At 42.9% G+C, this 17,148-nt stretch overlaps 1 long non-coding RNA gene across 7 annotated transcripts in view; it reads left to right on the top strand.

Moving 5' to 3' along the window:
- Positions 1-17,148, top strand: part of LOC311432375 — an 89,816-nt gene that overhangs the window by 49,864 nt on the left and 22,804 nt on the right. For 3 of the 7 annotated variants that reach the window (XR_014690014.1, XR_014690018.1, XR_014690020.1), the window contains 2 exons: positions 9,950-10,120; positions 11,861-12,056. The exons of the other annotated variants lie outside the window; for them this stretch is intronic. This is a non-coding gene — a long non-coding RNA (uncharacterized lncRNA). The remainder of the gene's footprint in view (positions 1-9,949; positions 10,121-11,860; positions 12,057-17,148) is intronic. 7 annotated transcript variants of the gene reach the window in all.

The raw sequence follows: 17,148 nt of genomic DNA, 5'->3' as shown, positions 1-17,148 counted from the left end.
CTCTGTGTTCCCTTCTCCTTTTTTGTGTCTTTTCTCATGCTCCCTTCTCAGTGCTTTGCATCCAGTGGAAGAACTGAGAAAGTCTTTAAAATATTTGATCTGAAGCCTGGATCCGAAGCAGTGCACTCAGTAACAGCCTTTCAAATGAATTCAGTGGACTCTAGATCAGTATCTAATCATAAAAGGTGACAGGCAATGAAACATACCCTCTGTTTTTATTTCTCCACCAAAGCTACAGACACTATACCTTCTTTTGAAGGCCTGCAGGGATTTTGAACAGCTTCTCAGGCTGCACTGTGGTGTGGCATGATCAGAGGGGTGCTCCGGCAGCAGTGCTGGCTTACAGGGCCCAGATCCCTGTCAGGTCGTGGCTTGGCATGGTGTTGTGCTTGATCCTTCTCTGCCTGCCCTTACTTCCCATTCTCCTTTCCAGATGCCCCTCTCAGGCATGCTAGCACAGTGGCTTGTGATCCCACTCTGAATGGGATCAGGAAACCAGACTGGTTTATAACTCTTTGTTCCCCTCCCCACGTTTTCATGCCTTTTTTTTTTTTCCTTTAAGCTGGACCCTTCCCCTTACTGGTCTTCCAGTTTGGCCATCCCAACAGGCATGTTGGCAAAGCTGAAGATGAACAGCATGGGCTGAAGAGTAGGGGAGTCAGGTGAATAACCAGGGAACTATTTGGAGGCTGTTTTCCCTTGACCATGCAAAGCAGAAGCCGAGGAAGCGGAGTTAACCCAGAAGACTAAAGTGGGAGGCTCCTGCTCATGGTTCAGCTTTTACCCTCTGAATATTTCCCCTGAAGCTGCTGCTGCTGCTCCCGGGAAGGAAGCACAGTCTGACAGTGTCAGCCCCTGGCTCAAAGGCAGGCCCATCTGGCGATGGATCTCTTTCAAACATGAAGTAAATTTGGACTGATCTATGCTTTTACCTAAAAATCATGCAGTGCTCCCAGAGCTGAATATTCAGTTGATTCTGAACCAGGCAGTGTTGTAACTGTATTTATCTCAGTTGTTTGTCTTTGCAAATCAGCTCAGACTGAAGGCAGAGAAAGATTTGCATTCATGATTGCAAACAAAAACTTGCTGATTTCTCCAAACTCTAGTTAATTGACCATCCACCAACTCGGGGAGAAACAGATGTAAATTGTGGCCAGCAAAATAACTTAAAAAACAATCCTCGAAACACCAACAAAGAACCTGCAGCACAAGGCTATAGCAACAGCTGCCTTCTGGGGATCCTTGGGGCTCATTCAGAACAGGGAGCAAAGCAAGAGCATATGCGACCCTTGGACTTCATTTCTTGTTGGCAGAGAGCCACCCAATTGTTGCATATAATAAACATCGCCTCCTCTTCCTTGGCACTGACAGGTTTTCCCACAGGGTGTCAATGCCAGCAGCACTGAAGGTTTTCTGAGTGCTTCTCAAAGAAAGAGGTTGTGTCTGAAAACCAGAGTCAAGTGGCGAGCTGACGAAAGGCCTCTGCAACGAGTCAGCTAGAAAAGATAGAAAAGCCTTTGTCTGAGGAGGAAGCAATTTGCCCTGAAATTCAAAGAATATCTCTGAGGACATGTCTGTGGAGCCAGATGTCACCCAAGGAATCCTTCTCCTGTCCTGTACCCAAAATTGCATTTTGGGTAGCAATTCAATTGCAGTGTATAAAGCAAATCCAAGATCTAAGACTGCATTCCCTCTTGGTCTCTTGGCTGTTCATGTAGGAGGGGTGAGGAGAAAACATACAAATGTCCTTATTTGCACTTCTTGTTTGAAGGCTGTATTGTGCAAGTCCAGACAACGGGCAAGATTAGTCTGCCTGAAAGAAGTAATTGAAGATAATCTTTGGGAGATGCTTAGTGCGGGGGGACAGGTATGAAGCCTGTGTCAATGCCTGAGGAAGAGAGAGAAGTCCACGAAACAGCCGGCCTAGGGATGCGAATTCAGACACTTTGTCCTGCTTTTGGAGAGCTGAGACCCTTCAGTCGCCTTTGTGACTGGGGCAGCTGCTCCACATCCACGGCGAGGATGTCCCCGTGCCTCCATGGCAGATGTCAGACACGGCGCGTTAGGGGACAGGGTGCCGCTGCAGCCCCAGCCAGGAGGCCGTGAAAGAAAGGGCACAAAAGCAAGGCCGCATCTGTTCAGGAACAAAGGACATCTGTCCCTGGCCCGAGCAGCTTTTGGCATGATTTCACAAGGACAAAGGCTCAGGTTGGCCGCTACAAGGCTGGTACTCCATAAAACAAGCCGTAGGGTCGTAGGCTGTCCAAATGCGTGCTGACAGTGAGACGGCGCTCTGGTAGGAGTGAGGTTTTGTTCCATCTAGGGGAGAGTGTAGCACAGGATGGGGACCATCCTTAAACCACACATCTGCCCGTGTTTTGGGATCTCTTTGTGCAGTACAAAAACTAGACTACCATCAGATTATACACAACAGATGTTCTGTTCAAGTACATTTATGTGTGACATCCTCGTATCAGGAAAATTTCTTTTGCCTTTTTAGAAACTGAGTTCATCTGTTGCTTTCTCTGGGTTGTTAAATTTTTGTTGCGAGGGCAACTTATTTATTGAAAGGCTGCAAACCACAGATGCACATCTGCCTTCTGCATGAATGTGAGTCTTACAGGAGAAAATATTTTAGAAAGGGCAGATTTGTACTGTGCCTTCAGTACAGTGCTCTGGAATGAGCTGAACATAACAAATTCTAATTAATAGCTTGCTTAGCATCATTGTTCAAAAATATGCTGTACTTCCTTCCCTCTTCTGCTGGTGCCAGCACTGGCTGTAATGCTTTTTAGCTGGTGGGATCACAGCAGCAAATTTTGTATTGGAGTGTATGTGCATGTGTGCACGAAACTGTAATGTGGTGGAAATTTAGGAGAACAGTATCATGCAAAACAAGAATAGTCTGGGTTATTCATTACCAAGATTGTGCTAACAAGATGAAAATATATAGTTGTTGAATAAAAAACAAACAAATATGTCCAGTAATCATAGTTGCCAAAACTGTTGACCTTGCCCAGCTATTTAAGAAGCTACTGCATCTTTGAAGAAAAAGAAGAGTATATTTACAGGGAACCAAGACCAGAGATACATGCCATCACTCTCTTCAATGAATGGAGAATTTGAGCAAAAAAGGGAAAAGTGTTTTGAAATTGTAACACTCCCCTAGATGGTCTGAGAGGCACCTGCTGGTGCACCTGCTACATTTGCAGTCATAACAGAGGGACGTAAGGCAAAAAATGCACACCAGGATCCAGATGAACTCTGTATACCATCATGTACAAAGACCAAAACAAAAAAAGTGGAAATTGCTCTTGTGTATGCAAGAGTGTCCAGATAAGATTTCAGATGTCCAGCAAAGTTACGTGAAACTGCAGTAAGAGAATGGTTTAAAAAAATAAATGTACTTTTCAACTGCTAAATGAAGATTTTCTTCTTCAGAACAATTTGTTACATACCGCTGTTCGAATGGCTTTTGTGAGTGCACATTTGTAATAGCTTTTCTGGGATTTGAGCAATTTGCAAAGTTAAAAGCTCTGTTAATTTCCTTTGGCCCTCAAAGTGACAGAAGTAAGTACAGAGACATATACGGAACATTCACCTTGGCTGGCTTTGTTCACCTAGCTTAAAAGCCTAAATTAAAATTGCAGGCATCATACCCAGCCAGTGGGACCTCCAGAGAGGGACTGAGAGTGCATCCATGAGGGAGCTTTCCTCTCTTCATTCCTCTCCACTATACGAGCAGTCTCAACTTGGGCAGTGAGAATCCTCCACTTGAACTGAGTTGATATGCAGCATCCTGAGATATGCCCTGGAGTCCTTCCGTGTTGACTTAACCACTGCCTGGCCTCTGCTAGCACATGCTGAGCACGAGAGATGATGGAGCCCTCCTCCTGATCAACCTGTTTTCATCTGAACCTGCTGCCACTGGTTATGCAAGGATAAACTCTTTGAATGCTCTTCCTGGTTCTTGTGTGGGAAGCTGCTCTTACATCTAATTTATTGCCTACAGGGATGTCAAAATGCTCCATCAGTAGGTGAGATAAAGGCATCAATTTTGGCATAAAACTGATTGGTAGACACTTGTGTACATAGGAAGAGAGTTTAATATATCTACAGATGTTTCTCTTGCTGCTAGTGCCTGCTTTGGGGCCACCTGTCTCCTCCTTTTTAATTCATTCTTCATTCATTGTACAGGTGAATCAGATCAGGGAATTTATTCGGATTAAAAATATCCCAATGTAAAACCTGCATCAATTCCCTGACCAGTTCACATTATGCTGTTCACAAGTGGGTTGTATAACCACGTCCTGAATAACTGCTACAAGCAAAGTGATACCACCTGAGGTTTGTTAAATATGAATTTTTATTCAAGAAGTGTCCTGGCTCCACTAAGGGGGTGGTGGAGTAGTGGAAATGAATAGCTGTGAAGGAGATGGGAGCTGATGGAGATTCACACGAGCACTGAAGGAGACATCCAGAATCCATGGTCTGGGTGGTTTGTAGGTGTAATGTGCTATACAGGGCATAGCAAAACGTATATTCCTGAGTTACTATCAATTAAGAAATGCAGGGATAGGTCTCAAGCTTCTACTACGGACCTGTACAACTTAATCTGCTGGAGACTTTTCATTCCCTAAATTCCTCAAGCACTCAAGAAGTTATATATAGCCAAGGTTGTTGGAAGGCAGCCACTTGTGAGGAAAGGGACAGTAGTTGGCATGCATTGTTGCTGTGGCTGGCGCTCGGAGAAAATCTAGAGATATGCAAAATCAAAGAGGTGCTGTGTTTAAAGTTAACAAGTTCTTTAAGCAATCATTACTGTGAAGTGTTCACCCAAGAGGATGAGACACCGAAACTCCATCTATTTTATCAGCAAAATAAGAAAAGTTGGAATTATTTTTTTTTTTCTGATTTTGAACTGTTACTTGGCCACCCCCTCCATCTATCTGAAACAAAATAAGAGTCATTGTTTATGTACTGCTTTAAAGCCAGTTCTTTCACTGAACTTTTCTAAATCTGGTAGCGTAAGGATCAGTACTTTGCAATGTCTATTAGAGCATTTTAAGGCGTATTTTAGATTATGTTGTTTCAAAATTAAAAATCTCAGGTGTTCACAGTAATTACTGAGATAAATTAAGAAAGTTTCTCTTGCAAAATGTCATTCCCACTCTTCCTTAGTTAGCCTTAGCCCTCAGCCAAAATTTATCTCCAAGTTATATGCCACACCCCAAAGAAATACTAACACTTTCTTAAGAGAAAAAGAATGCTTTGGAGTCGCCAGAATAAAAGGTTCCAGAATTATCTTAGTGATTGAGTCATAAGGAAAATCACTTGGACACGGATGTGTAGAAGTCATAGGGATTAATACAGACCTTGCATGTTGGTAGCTGTTAATACTTCTGTGCCACAGGCTCCGGTTCTGCTGTGGAGGTGAACAGATGCCCCAAATGCAGAGCGTGGGCATGCTGAGTACCAGAGATGTCCAGGTTTTGCTTTGGTTTTGGTCCCTGATGCTCTGCCCCATCTCTATAGTTAGCCAAATCCAAGCTGTAGAGCCAAATATCTCAGTCTCTTGGACTGACACTGCGACCTCGACTACTCAGCTGGCCCCTGCAAAATCCCATGCCCTAAAAAGAGACAGGATGGGACTGTAAATAATGGAAAGGAGATTGTTCATTATTGCCACTAGTAGTAAATGGAATCCATCGTTTCTCCACAGAATCTAGCATCTGAGTAAACATGCTCTGGGTTATCTGTTGTCACCACAGAGAGCTCCCCCGCTGGATTGGACAAAGAACTTTGCAGGACTCTTGCTCGTTTCTTAAGAGTTTTTTGGCATTACAACGAGCCATTTATTTTCCAGTGGAAAGTTTGAAAACGAACACTGGTAATTCTTAAATGAAAACACACAGTTTTAAAAATTTGGTTGCTCTGTCCCTTTACCCCAAATTCCTCATCACTTCCAATTGTAGATGGATACCAGTCAAAAATGTGCTTTTGGATTTGTTTTGTTCTGTTTTGTTTTTAACAGATCTTTCTCTGCAGTTTATTCTGAGGCTTCCCTGATGGATGTGAAAGAAATCTGAAAGCTGTAGGTTTTATTTATTTATTTACTAAGTTGCTTTGCTGTTAAGCTCCTGGAATGATCATTTGCTTTACTCTGAGGAGTTGTTAATTATGTAGCATGAATTATACATGGTTTTCGAGACCGCAGTTTTCTTGCACAATGGCCCCTGTGGTAAAGGGTAGAGAAGCCTCATCATGGTACCCGTTAGCACTATTTTAGCTAAGAAGCTGTCAGTCTCCATTATAACCCCCATTATTCAGGATTTCTGAGCAATCTATAAATATTTGCTCTAGTACAAAAGAGCTCAGCTGAAGAGCTCCTATTTTTAGCTGGAGGTTAGTTTTGGTTGTTTGTTGTTTTGTTTTTCCATCTCCTTTTAAAAAGATGCTCTCAAGGTTAATGGAACCATAATTTGACCTTCCTTTATTATACTGTGCCTGCTTGCCCTCTGCTTGTATTTCTGTATATATGAGTATTCCCCTGACAAATGTGTCACAACATGAGTCACTGTGAAAGATGCAGACCGAATAACAAAGTTCATATTGACAGTCTGTTCAAGACTGAATTCAGTAGTAGTCAGGGTACAGTATATCTTCTGTCACAAGGTTTTGAACCTTTGTTAGAAATAAAAAAGTCCTGCAATTAATCCTGTTAATCCTTGATGCCTCGCTTAGTGGACTACTCATGCGATGGGATCTGCCTGTGCTGGCCTAAATGCTCAGTGAATGGTGTAGTCTCCTGCCCTGACCCAACAAAGTGTTTTAACAGGGAGAGTCGCCCTTGTGACACATAGGTTTGATGGGCTTGTGTTTTATTAAATGGCATGTAGGTTCTCCTAATGAACCTGTAGTGGTGTTTTATTCTGATTGTTACTACTATAGGAAGTCTGCTAACGAGAGCAATCAAAATTATCATCAGTCATGGTGAACTGAATGGAGCTCAGCTGTCCTTATTGTGAAAGGCCCAGACCAAGTGCTTCAAAGGCCAAATCATATCTCATAAACTCTGCTGGTAAAGAATGCTGCACATTTTGATTAGCATTTATTGGTGTTCATCTACACAGCTGGCATCATATACATAGATATAAACACGAAGAGGAAAAAATGTTTGGGCTTTGCTCATCCATGTATCTAATTTTAGAGAGCAAGAGGTTGGCCTTTAGCTGTTGAGCTTTTTGTTTTTGATGTTGAATTCTACAGCAAGTTACAAATACATACTAAATCATGCATTGAAAAAAGTATTGCCAAAGTCTTGCCCTTGGAAACTGAGAAGAGCAAGAATTAGAGTTGCAGTGCAATCTGAATTTGGCCCATTTGGGCATAAAGAGTAGAATAATGTCTTTGTTTGCTCTTACAGTTTCAGTGCATGTGACTGACAAGATAGATGTCTAAAAGGTACAGAAACCCAAATCATCTAATTTCATGCTCACAGCTTCCCTAAGCCTACTAGCAGAGTCTGTGGGAATGTGAATGTTCTTACTTTCTGTAGATATGGTAGGGAGTACTAAGCCAATCTGACGTATGGAAGTACATAGGACCACACAGGATGCACCACAAGGTGAGAATGGAGCCAGCTGATGTCACCTTGTGGCTGCTCTCTATCCTTTTTGAAAAGTTTTAGCAATTGAGGTAGGTTCCTGATGACTGGGAAAAGGCAAACATCTCCCCTGCCTTCAAGAAGAGGATCCAGGGTGTTATGGGTTGCTCAGACTCCCCTCAGTCCATGAGAAGGGCAGGGAAACTTGTGAGGCAACATCTGGAATACTATGTCCAGTTTTGGCCTCTCCAGTACTAGAAGAACATTGATATACTGGAGTGAGTTCAATGGAGGGACACAAAAATGGTGAGGTGCTTGAAGCACAAGATTTGTGAGAAAAGGCTGAGAAAGCTGGGTCTGTCACCTCCTGGGGAAGAGAAGGCTGAAGAGAGACCTTAGTGCTATCTACAGCTACCTATACAACAGGGAGAAGATGGGGCCAGACTCTTCTCAGGGGCAGACCATGACAGGACAAGAGGCAACAAATGAAGGAACATGGGAAATTCTGGTTTCATATGAAGATAATATTTTCCTGTGAAGGTGGCCAACCACCAGAACCTATTCTTAGAGGACTTGTAAACTCTCCACCCCAGGGATCTTCAAAACACAGCTGCATATGTAGAACTGTTTCAGATGGTGCCTAGCCGTGGGAGGCAATTGCAATGACACAGCAGAAAATTGTCATGAGATTACCACATGTAGAAAAGGTTTAGTGATAGCAACTTAGGTCACGGTCAAACTTCACCTCAGAAAGTCTTCTTTTTTTAGGTTCTTTCACCCTAGTCATTCTACAGGACCTGGATCATCACAGCCTCTCCGGAGTCCTGCAACACAGCAGCTCCACTGTTCACCATACAAATCATCAGTGTATATAACTGGAGCACGCTATTTAGTGTAGCGAGCCCAGAAAATGCCAGACACTTGCAAAATTGTACACTATTAAAACCATATGTGTAACAGCTTTTCAGTGACAATTTGACCTTGTAATTTCGTAAAAGGACTTAGGCTGGGTTTATACCAGTAAACTAAATGTGCACGGGAATGTTCCCAGCTGTTGAGGCTAACTGGCGAGGAGCAGCCTGCATCTACGCTCGTGCACAGCATTCGCTTGTGCTAGGTGGCTGCAAGCAAAGTGCTGCTTGGGTGTGGTTCCTGGCACACTCCAGCTACCAGAACAGGTCCAGAAGTTGCTTGGGGAAGCGTTAGTTGGAGCAGGCTACTTTCATGCCAGGGAACTCGCTCACTGCTTATTAGTATAGGTAACCGTGCTGGAATTTCATAGGCACATGGTGAGCGGGCTTGAATTTACTAGCAGAGTTTTATGGTCTAAGGCAGATGAGCTAACAAATCTTTGTGATTAGAAATGAAGGTTTAAACTCCAGCTAAGGACCTATTCCTGAGACATCAAGTACTGTCAGATGACCCCTATCTTCTCCCAGTACTTGCTTGCTAGAGACTTCTTGAGGCTTAGCCTTTTGAGTTGGCTTCAATCCCTTTGCCAGAACTTTTGTACTTAGAGCTACTTTAATGTTTTTCTCTCTGGCAATACCCAGTATGTTGGGTCTTAGGTCAAGAAAGTGCTAGTGAGAAAATTTAAAACCAAATTTGTTTTCTGCTTCTGTAACGATTCTCACCCATCAATAAATATGTGTATAGACTCTCTTGCAAGAAAATAGGGCAGGCATGAGAGCCAAAGCCTTCTCTGAGACAGTGAATTCTCGGTGACTTCAGCCAATTCTGGCGAAAGTGTTTCATTGATCCTCATGCGACGCCTTGAAAATCTTTTTTGCTATAAACGAGACATATGTTACAAATATCTCCAAATGATAAAGCTAGAAACAAACAACTCTTGTTCCCAATGTCATGTAAACCCAACTGAGCATGCACTACAGGCCTTGGAAAGGCTGCAAGTTGGAAAAGTTAAAGCCCAAAGGAGTTGTTCCTCTCTGTTGTATATGAGTAGAACACTAGCTTATGCCTGCACATATCTAATCTGCAAAATACGTACAATTGGAATGAACCTGATCAAGCAAGGACAAGAGCTATTCTTCAGAAGGAGGAAACAAGTGCGGAAGTGGAGCAATTGCTTGAGTCAGTCATGACATATTTTTCTTTTATGAACATTTCTGTTAAAAGCATAGAAGAAATCCCTCTGGTTTTTGATGGCTTCAAAAACAGCCTACAGAGAAGGTCAGGCCAATACTCTGAGGATGTTGTTGGCACTATGGCTCCAGTGCCTGCATAAATTTCTTTCATTTGCTCATAACATAAATTTTCAAGTGTAAAGGACAGAAAGCAGATGGTGGTGGGAATCTCTTGGCTTTCCTCTTTCCCTGCTTGCAGAACGCATCCGTACAAGACAGGATGGTACCAGAAGGTGACACACGTTCTCCCTGGAAGGACTCCTACTGTGGCAAACTGACAGTATCTGCTGTGGTTACATTACACTGCCTTCACAACTGATGGGAATCCCTCCTGGGACTGCAGGAACAAAGTCACTGGAATAACTGCCAGGTAGAGCCTTTTGATTTTCAGTATGAGGGCATTTTTACATCTGGCCTGAGAAAATATGTCCATAGTCTTTCAAAAACTTTCATTGAAAGCTTATGTGTGTGTCCAAGGATGCTCCTAGGGAAGCATCCCCTAGACTTTGCTCCAGGGTACCCTCCGTGGGCAGAAGGCTACAGAAAGTAGTTTCAGCTGGTCACAAGAGTCACGTGAGGACTTATATTGAATATATTTCAGCAGGTGGCAAACACTGGGGCTGCAAGGATGTATAGGGTCTTACAGCTGTTTGGTAGGCCATACACCACACTCTACTGCTGTCTAAAGAAGAGAAATTTTGTGAACTTAAAGTTCATTGACTTGGAAATTTGGAATCACTTTTCTGAAACTGAAATCAGTAAGTAGACTTCCGCTTGAGTTCTTGTTGCCTCAAGCCTTTACCCCCACATTCAGGAACAGGAGCAGTGTTACCATGACACAGTAGATATCTCACAAAACTTACAATTTATCTTCTGCCAACTTACTTTTGAGACTGGGATCAAATTATAACACAATGATACAGGATAGTAGCAGTGATCACCATTAGACCATCTAATCCTTTTTTTTTTTTTTTTTAAAGAAGCCACAAAATGCTGTTCTTCAAGTCTTTCTCCACAAATGCAAGGAGTGAAAGAGTTTAGTTCTAACTTGTGGTATTTTTTTTACAAGTTTTAAGCTGGTCTTCAAAAGTGATCCCTTTTCTGCCTGTTATGAGTTAATGAATTTTAAGTTCAATACCACAAATAGTTCTGATCACTCTCATTGAAGAAAGGTGAATTGGAACTGGTAGATGCAGAATACGGCAGTGAGAAAGATCAGACAGACAAGGATCCTGCTTTATGGTAGGAAATTGAAGGGAAAGATTTGTTTAACCTTGCAAAACAAAAGCAGAAATGGGATATGTTTGCTGTCTGGAAATGTACCAGGTGGGTAAATACCAGAGAGGAGAAAAGGAGCCATGGATGCTTCAGAATACAAATAACCAGGAATAAATTCAGGCTTGAAATTAGAAAATGGTTTCTAGGCATTCAAACAGTAGTCCCACAAATGGGATTCGTGACTGCTTTTAAGACAGAACTTGCTGTGGTTACAAATGGGAAAGGCTGGCGTGGTGCTTTTATTAGTGGGCTAGACTGAATGACCTGGTAGGTCCCTACTAGTTTTGTCTTCCTACCATCAATGCGTTGAAAAACTCTCTTGGAGATAATACTGCGATGACAGTGAGACACACACCCAGCAGATTTCTTCCTTCCTAAGCAGTAGGTCCTCTTCATCATTTTAAATTGTCTTCTCCTATGGATTGCAGTATCTCCTGGTTTGACTCTTGCCTTGGGTAAAAAATGCTAATCCTTCTAGAGATGGGCCTGATACATATTGAGGACAGCACTTACCTGCAAGTCAGACACCAAAGCCAAGCTGAGAGGACTTTTTGGTCCTGATCCACCTCATCCTAATGAAGTCATATCCAAGAGCTGGGTCCCATAAAGACTTGTATGGGAGATAAACCTTTTTTAGCCCATCTTCTTTGGGTTAGCTTTTCAGGGGCAAAGAAGCTGCTCTGCAGAGTTGGCCAGTACAGTTGTAGAGGAGGAGTAAAACTGGTGTGAAGAAACCTATCGCAGAATGCACTGTGAACAGATACTTCTGGGTATTTGAACAGATATTCCTACCTGCTCTAGCACTGATATTTTTTTCCTGAATGGTTTTCAGCAAGCAGAATTGCTATAGGGTCCAAGCAGCAGCATCCTCAAGAAAGCAATTCTTCTGTGCACCTGAAATATTCCACACAAGGGAAATTTGGGATTACCTCTTCCCCTGCAGATCAAACTGTGCTGGTGAATTTCCAGCCATAGATGATGACAAGACAGATTATTTTGTGTTGTGGAAGAAAAACAGAGGTAAAAAGGTAAGTTGACAGAGGCTAAAAAAAAAATAAAAGAAAGCAGATCGTATACTCTGGAGATTTGGGTAGCCCTAAAAAGAAGACAGATGGGTTCCGGTAAGTGACAGTCCAATTTCATTTGATGTTCCTGAAGCTGTGGGAAGAAATTACCCTTTTAATGTGGAGTCACGGCTCCTTGAAGTGGATGAGAAAATTGGCTGAATTACACCCAGAGGGTGTCAGTGCCACAGTTTGGCAGAAAACCTGGACTTAGAAGATGTGAAGACTAGTGCCTTTCTGTGGAGAATGGAGCTGCTCTGACTCACAAGTAATGACCAAGCCGTGAGCAAATGAGACACAACAGACCTATATGACAGTTTCCCTGAATTTTGCTTGGGGGCTGATGGTGGAAGAAATGGCTTAAAGCTCTCAGTGGCAAAATCGTTGAAGAAAAGACCTCTGTGATGAATAAGTACAAATTGTAGAGAGTTTTTACTGTATTTTTCTTGCTCCATTATTATTTTGATATATTTGTTTCTTGTGATCACTTCAAGGAGAACTTTTTCCTAGCAGAGATTTACCAGTGATGCTCTGACATCAATTCCTGTTTTGCTCTGAAGCCTGTAATAATTGGCAACAGAGCTGCAATCATGGACGAGCTAATAATGACAGGGATGGTTTGGAGATGTTCAAATGAAAAGGGGAACCTCAGGTATAGTGGTCCACAGGTACAGCTGTTTTGCACAATTTTTGGCAATTCTGCGGTGCAAACACAGCCCTGCCAGTCTTGAAACTGTTTTCATGAGCATGTGTATTGTAAATGTACAATGGGCTGTGGGTCGGTTAATCCATTTGGGCAACACAGAAACTAGTAAGAAAACAGAGATCAGAACAGGTTACATGATACATTCAGACATGACCTGTCCAGTAGAAATAATGCCCACACAAGTCAGTGCTCCAAGAAAATAGTATTGGCCAATTTGGGCTATGGGAGTAATAGCAGGGTATAATCAATAAAACCTTCACGTTAGTGAGTTGGAGAACGTTTGTGGCATGGGGCATCTCAATGCTGCCAGCCTGCCCCAAATGTGTAGTAACCTTCCATCACCATTACTCTCTAAATCAGTGGTGTACAGGGGAAAATAGGCCAGCTAAATCTCTCACAGGTCCAAATTGTTCTTGTTTTGGAGCACACCATGTTAAATGGTCGGTGAGGTATTTGGCCCTGAATGCAGTTTCTTTCCTTGCTTCCTTCCTTGCAATATCGCAATATTTTACAGTCTGTCAGAACTCTGTGGTACCTCTCCTTCCTCCTTGTGCTTAGGTAATACAATTTTATATGCAGTTCATCAATTCACCTAACCTCTAGTTTATACTAACCTTTATACTTGTAATTTATACTAACCGTACATAACCTTTTTAGTTTAATATGCATCATGTGGCAGTTGTGAAACACCAGTCCTTTTATTTTACTCATCTTTAAGTCCAGATTTATTGGCTGTCAGCATAAATAGCTATTCTTGCCCTTGTCTTGTTGTCTGGTCTTTAAAATAGGGATAAGAAAGGTGAAGATTCAGATTTACTTCACGGGAGTTTTTGAAGGTTAATGTAATTAATATTTGCCAAGTATTGGCTGGAATGCGCTAGGGGATTGCAAGGTCTTCCTGCTATTCCAAATGAGATATCTGGTGCCTGATAAATACCTGCAAATGCACAAAATGGAGCCGTCAGAGGAACTTTTTTCCTCTGGCTTTTATTCATCCAAATCAGCTTGGGATCCTCTCATCCCAACTTCACTATGAGGGTTTGAGGAGTATACGAAGCTATACTGAAAAATACTTATCAGCCAGCTGCTGGTGGTGACATCAGCTTGGCCTGTAACAGGGAACAAAGTGTGTATTGCTAACTCCTGCTAAATAAAGCCCATGACTTGTCATCGTTCTTCCTTTTTAAAGAGCAGATTTCCTTATGGGAAAAAAAAAAAAAAATCACAACACAACACAACGCCAAGGCAACGAGTCTCATTCCAGTACTTTCAGGTTCTGTTTTTATTGCTCTCAGCTCTCTCCTACTTCCAATTATTTATGGAACAAGCTATGAGTCACATGGTGGAGCCGGAATGATTCAGGAGTTTGTTGAGCGAAGGGAAACAGGAAAAGAAGGGCCTGGCGGTTCAGGCAAATGACATCAGTGCTTCGGCATCCCATCCCAGGCCTCGAAAAACTCAGCCCTCGCTGCTAGAAGCACTGCGGAGCAATACTCAGAGGCAGAAGCGGTTTGTTTTTTTGGCTGGCCTGCAAAATAACACTGGATGTGGTCTTGCAAGGTGTATGGATAGCGATGAGTCAAGTGGGAGATGTGGATATGTAAATTGTAGCAAGGGATATAGCTGAAAGTATTGAAGAAAAAGCCCATCAAAATGGGCAATTGTGCATCTGCAAAAAGTACAGAAACTGCAAGGAGTGTCTAATCTTCTTCATATTTCTTAGCCGATTGCCAGCGCAGGTTTGCTTGGCCGGATTTTCTTATTTTTCCTTCTTGAAAGTAGGGATTATGCCTAGGTGACAATTCCTGTGTACTCTGCAAGCACAAAGCTAGCAAAGAATTATTTATTTTCCAGGATAATGAAAAGGAAGCCGCCAGACACTCATCACAGCCAGATATCCTTTATCCCTGGGTTCTTGAGACTGTGCTTCTGTACCACGTAAGAGATTAGCTGGAAAATCTTGAGATGCTAAAGCAGCATGTTTGCAGTGACATAGTTTCCTTTCAAAGTGGCTTTGGCTTAAGGACCACTCAGTAGCATAGCTGATAAGAGTCGGTGAAATCCAGCACATTGCTGTAGCTCAGTAGACAGTGCCTAGGACAATGGGTGTCTCTGCAGCTGCTACAATAAAAGAACAGCACAAAAATCTATGGCAGTGCCTGGTTCTTACATATCCCAGTGAAAAAAATAAAACTGGGTCATATGTTGGGGGAAACAAAATCTAGTATATGTTCATGTTAAAATATTTTCTTTTATAAACTTGATTTGCATAAATGTATGGGGCACCAGCACTGTTATTGCATTAGTTGCTTACTCTAGTCCAGTGTGTACAGTTTTTAAGGAACATGCATATATGTGCTGTTAGTAATGATGTTTTACTGACATAGTATCTAAGAAAACACGCCTCGTGACAAGCTGGTGAAAAACTATTTTGTAAAACAAGCTCAAACATATTTTACAACCCCACTTTGGTTCTGTTTTCTGCATTAGGGTTTTCTTATTGAAATGACTGAAAGAGCCCTGTTTTAGCCTCTGCAGCATGACCCAGGTGTTCAGCTCTTTTCTAGAGAGAGCGAAGCCAAAGTGTGGAGCACTAAGAGGTTGTGCCAACACGGGCTGGGGATGTGCACACTGCTGCAACCACTGCTACTTTAACCCCTGTCACTCTTCCAGGCTCTGCATATTGCCCTGGGGGAGCGTGGTATGGGAAAAGGTACAGAAGAAGGAGGTGTAGGCACTAATCCTGCCCATCAGGTATGTCATTCCTCCCTAAATGTGCTCATTTGCAGTAAGCACAAGCAGTGCATAAAGCAAAACAGCCTCGAGCTGCCCAGCCCCATGCTGCTGGCAGGGAAACAGCCACAGCAGAGGGGCTGGGCAGGTCGGGTAGCAGTGTGAGGGGCAGAGCCACAAGACCACGTCAGGAGGAAGGATGGAGAGCAGCAGCAGGCAGCAATAATGATGGCACAGCTAAAAACGTAACTCTTCAGCAGGAAGGCACAAGTGCAGGTGCAAGAGGTGTGGCCACAATGGCCCGTGGTTGGCCTGCAGTAGTCATAAGTGTGTTTATTTTGGCCAGTGAAGCTCTCAGGCCCTGCCTGCCAAACGTATTTTAGGAAACTGGTTGGTGCCGAGGCCCTGGCATCGCCGAGGCAGCCTCTGTGGGGAGAGGATGCTCTTGCAGGAGGAAGGCTTAGTGAGGAAGTTGTGGTGCTGGTCCCCACCGTCCTCACCCGCTGGCACCAGAGCCTCTCTGCCCTGTGCCCAGGAGCGGCCCCAGGCACTGCACTTCCTCTTTTGCCTTTAAGATGTGGTTTAGTGAGGGGAAGGAAAAGGTAGCGCAAGGAGAGTAGCAAATGTCTTTTTTTTTGGAGGAGAGGTGAATGTCTCGAGGAGTCCTTTTCCTACTAGCAGCTCCAGTGCCGCTGCAGCGGGCATGGCTGACTCGGGGGCACAAAAATAAATGGGTGATTCACTAGGAGGCAATCTCAGGAATGACAAGTGTTTAAAACAGCCTTAATGAAAGCCTTATAGTTTGTCAATGAAGGCGCATGTTCAGGTTACAGCAGTCCAGGTTGGCATAAGGCTATACAGGGAAACACTTCAGCAGCAGGCGGATTTGTGTGTGGGAGGGGAGTTAAGATGCTTCCTTGACAGCTCCAAGAGTTTGCACAGGAGGACCAGTGAGTGCTCCCACAGCAGCCGCAGCCAGTCAGAAACCACCAGACCTTATGTGGGTTAGTCACGTCAGGTCACAAGATGTGACATTAACTGGTGACTCTTGCACATGCTGCAAATGGCTTGTTTTCCTATGCGGAGAGCAACTCGTTTCCTTCTTTCTTGGGAAAGTAAGCAAGCAAAAAAACTGTTTTGATTGGATACAATATTCTGGCAGCATCCAAGTTTTGGTGAGGCATTTAAATTAGTTTGAACCTCCCTTAATTCCCTTTCAAAATCACATTTGGTCAGGTTTCAAGATAGAAAAAAGTGTTATTTGAAGGTGTACAAATAATGATTTTGACTATCCTATTTTTTCTCTCTTTCTTTTAGCTTAAATTGTTCTATGATTTTTGTTCCAAATGTGTAGGTTACTTCTCTCCCCCAAGAAACTTCATGAATATTTGTTATTATAGTTATAAATATAGCATGTGATATATGTAAATATTTTGACTATTTTAAACGTAATACATGCCCAGACCAGGTGCGAGCAAGCATCATCATCATCATTCCTCTGCTTTAGTCACCTTTTTCTGAAGAGGAATTCAGGTTCCTATACCTGCTTCATGCTTTTTTCATCTCCAGCAAAATCAGCCACTGTGAAATTCCCAGGAACAACTGTCTTGGTTCTTT

This window comes from Aythya ferina, assembly GCF_964211825.1.
Source record: "Aythya ferina genome assembly, chromosome: 2".
NCBI lineage: Eukaryota > Metazoa > Chordata > Aves > Anseriformes > Anatidae > Aythya > Aythya ferina.
The sequence above is the reverse complement of the archived record's forward strand: the minus strand, read 5'-3'. Positions and strand labels throughout refer to the sequence as shown.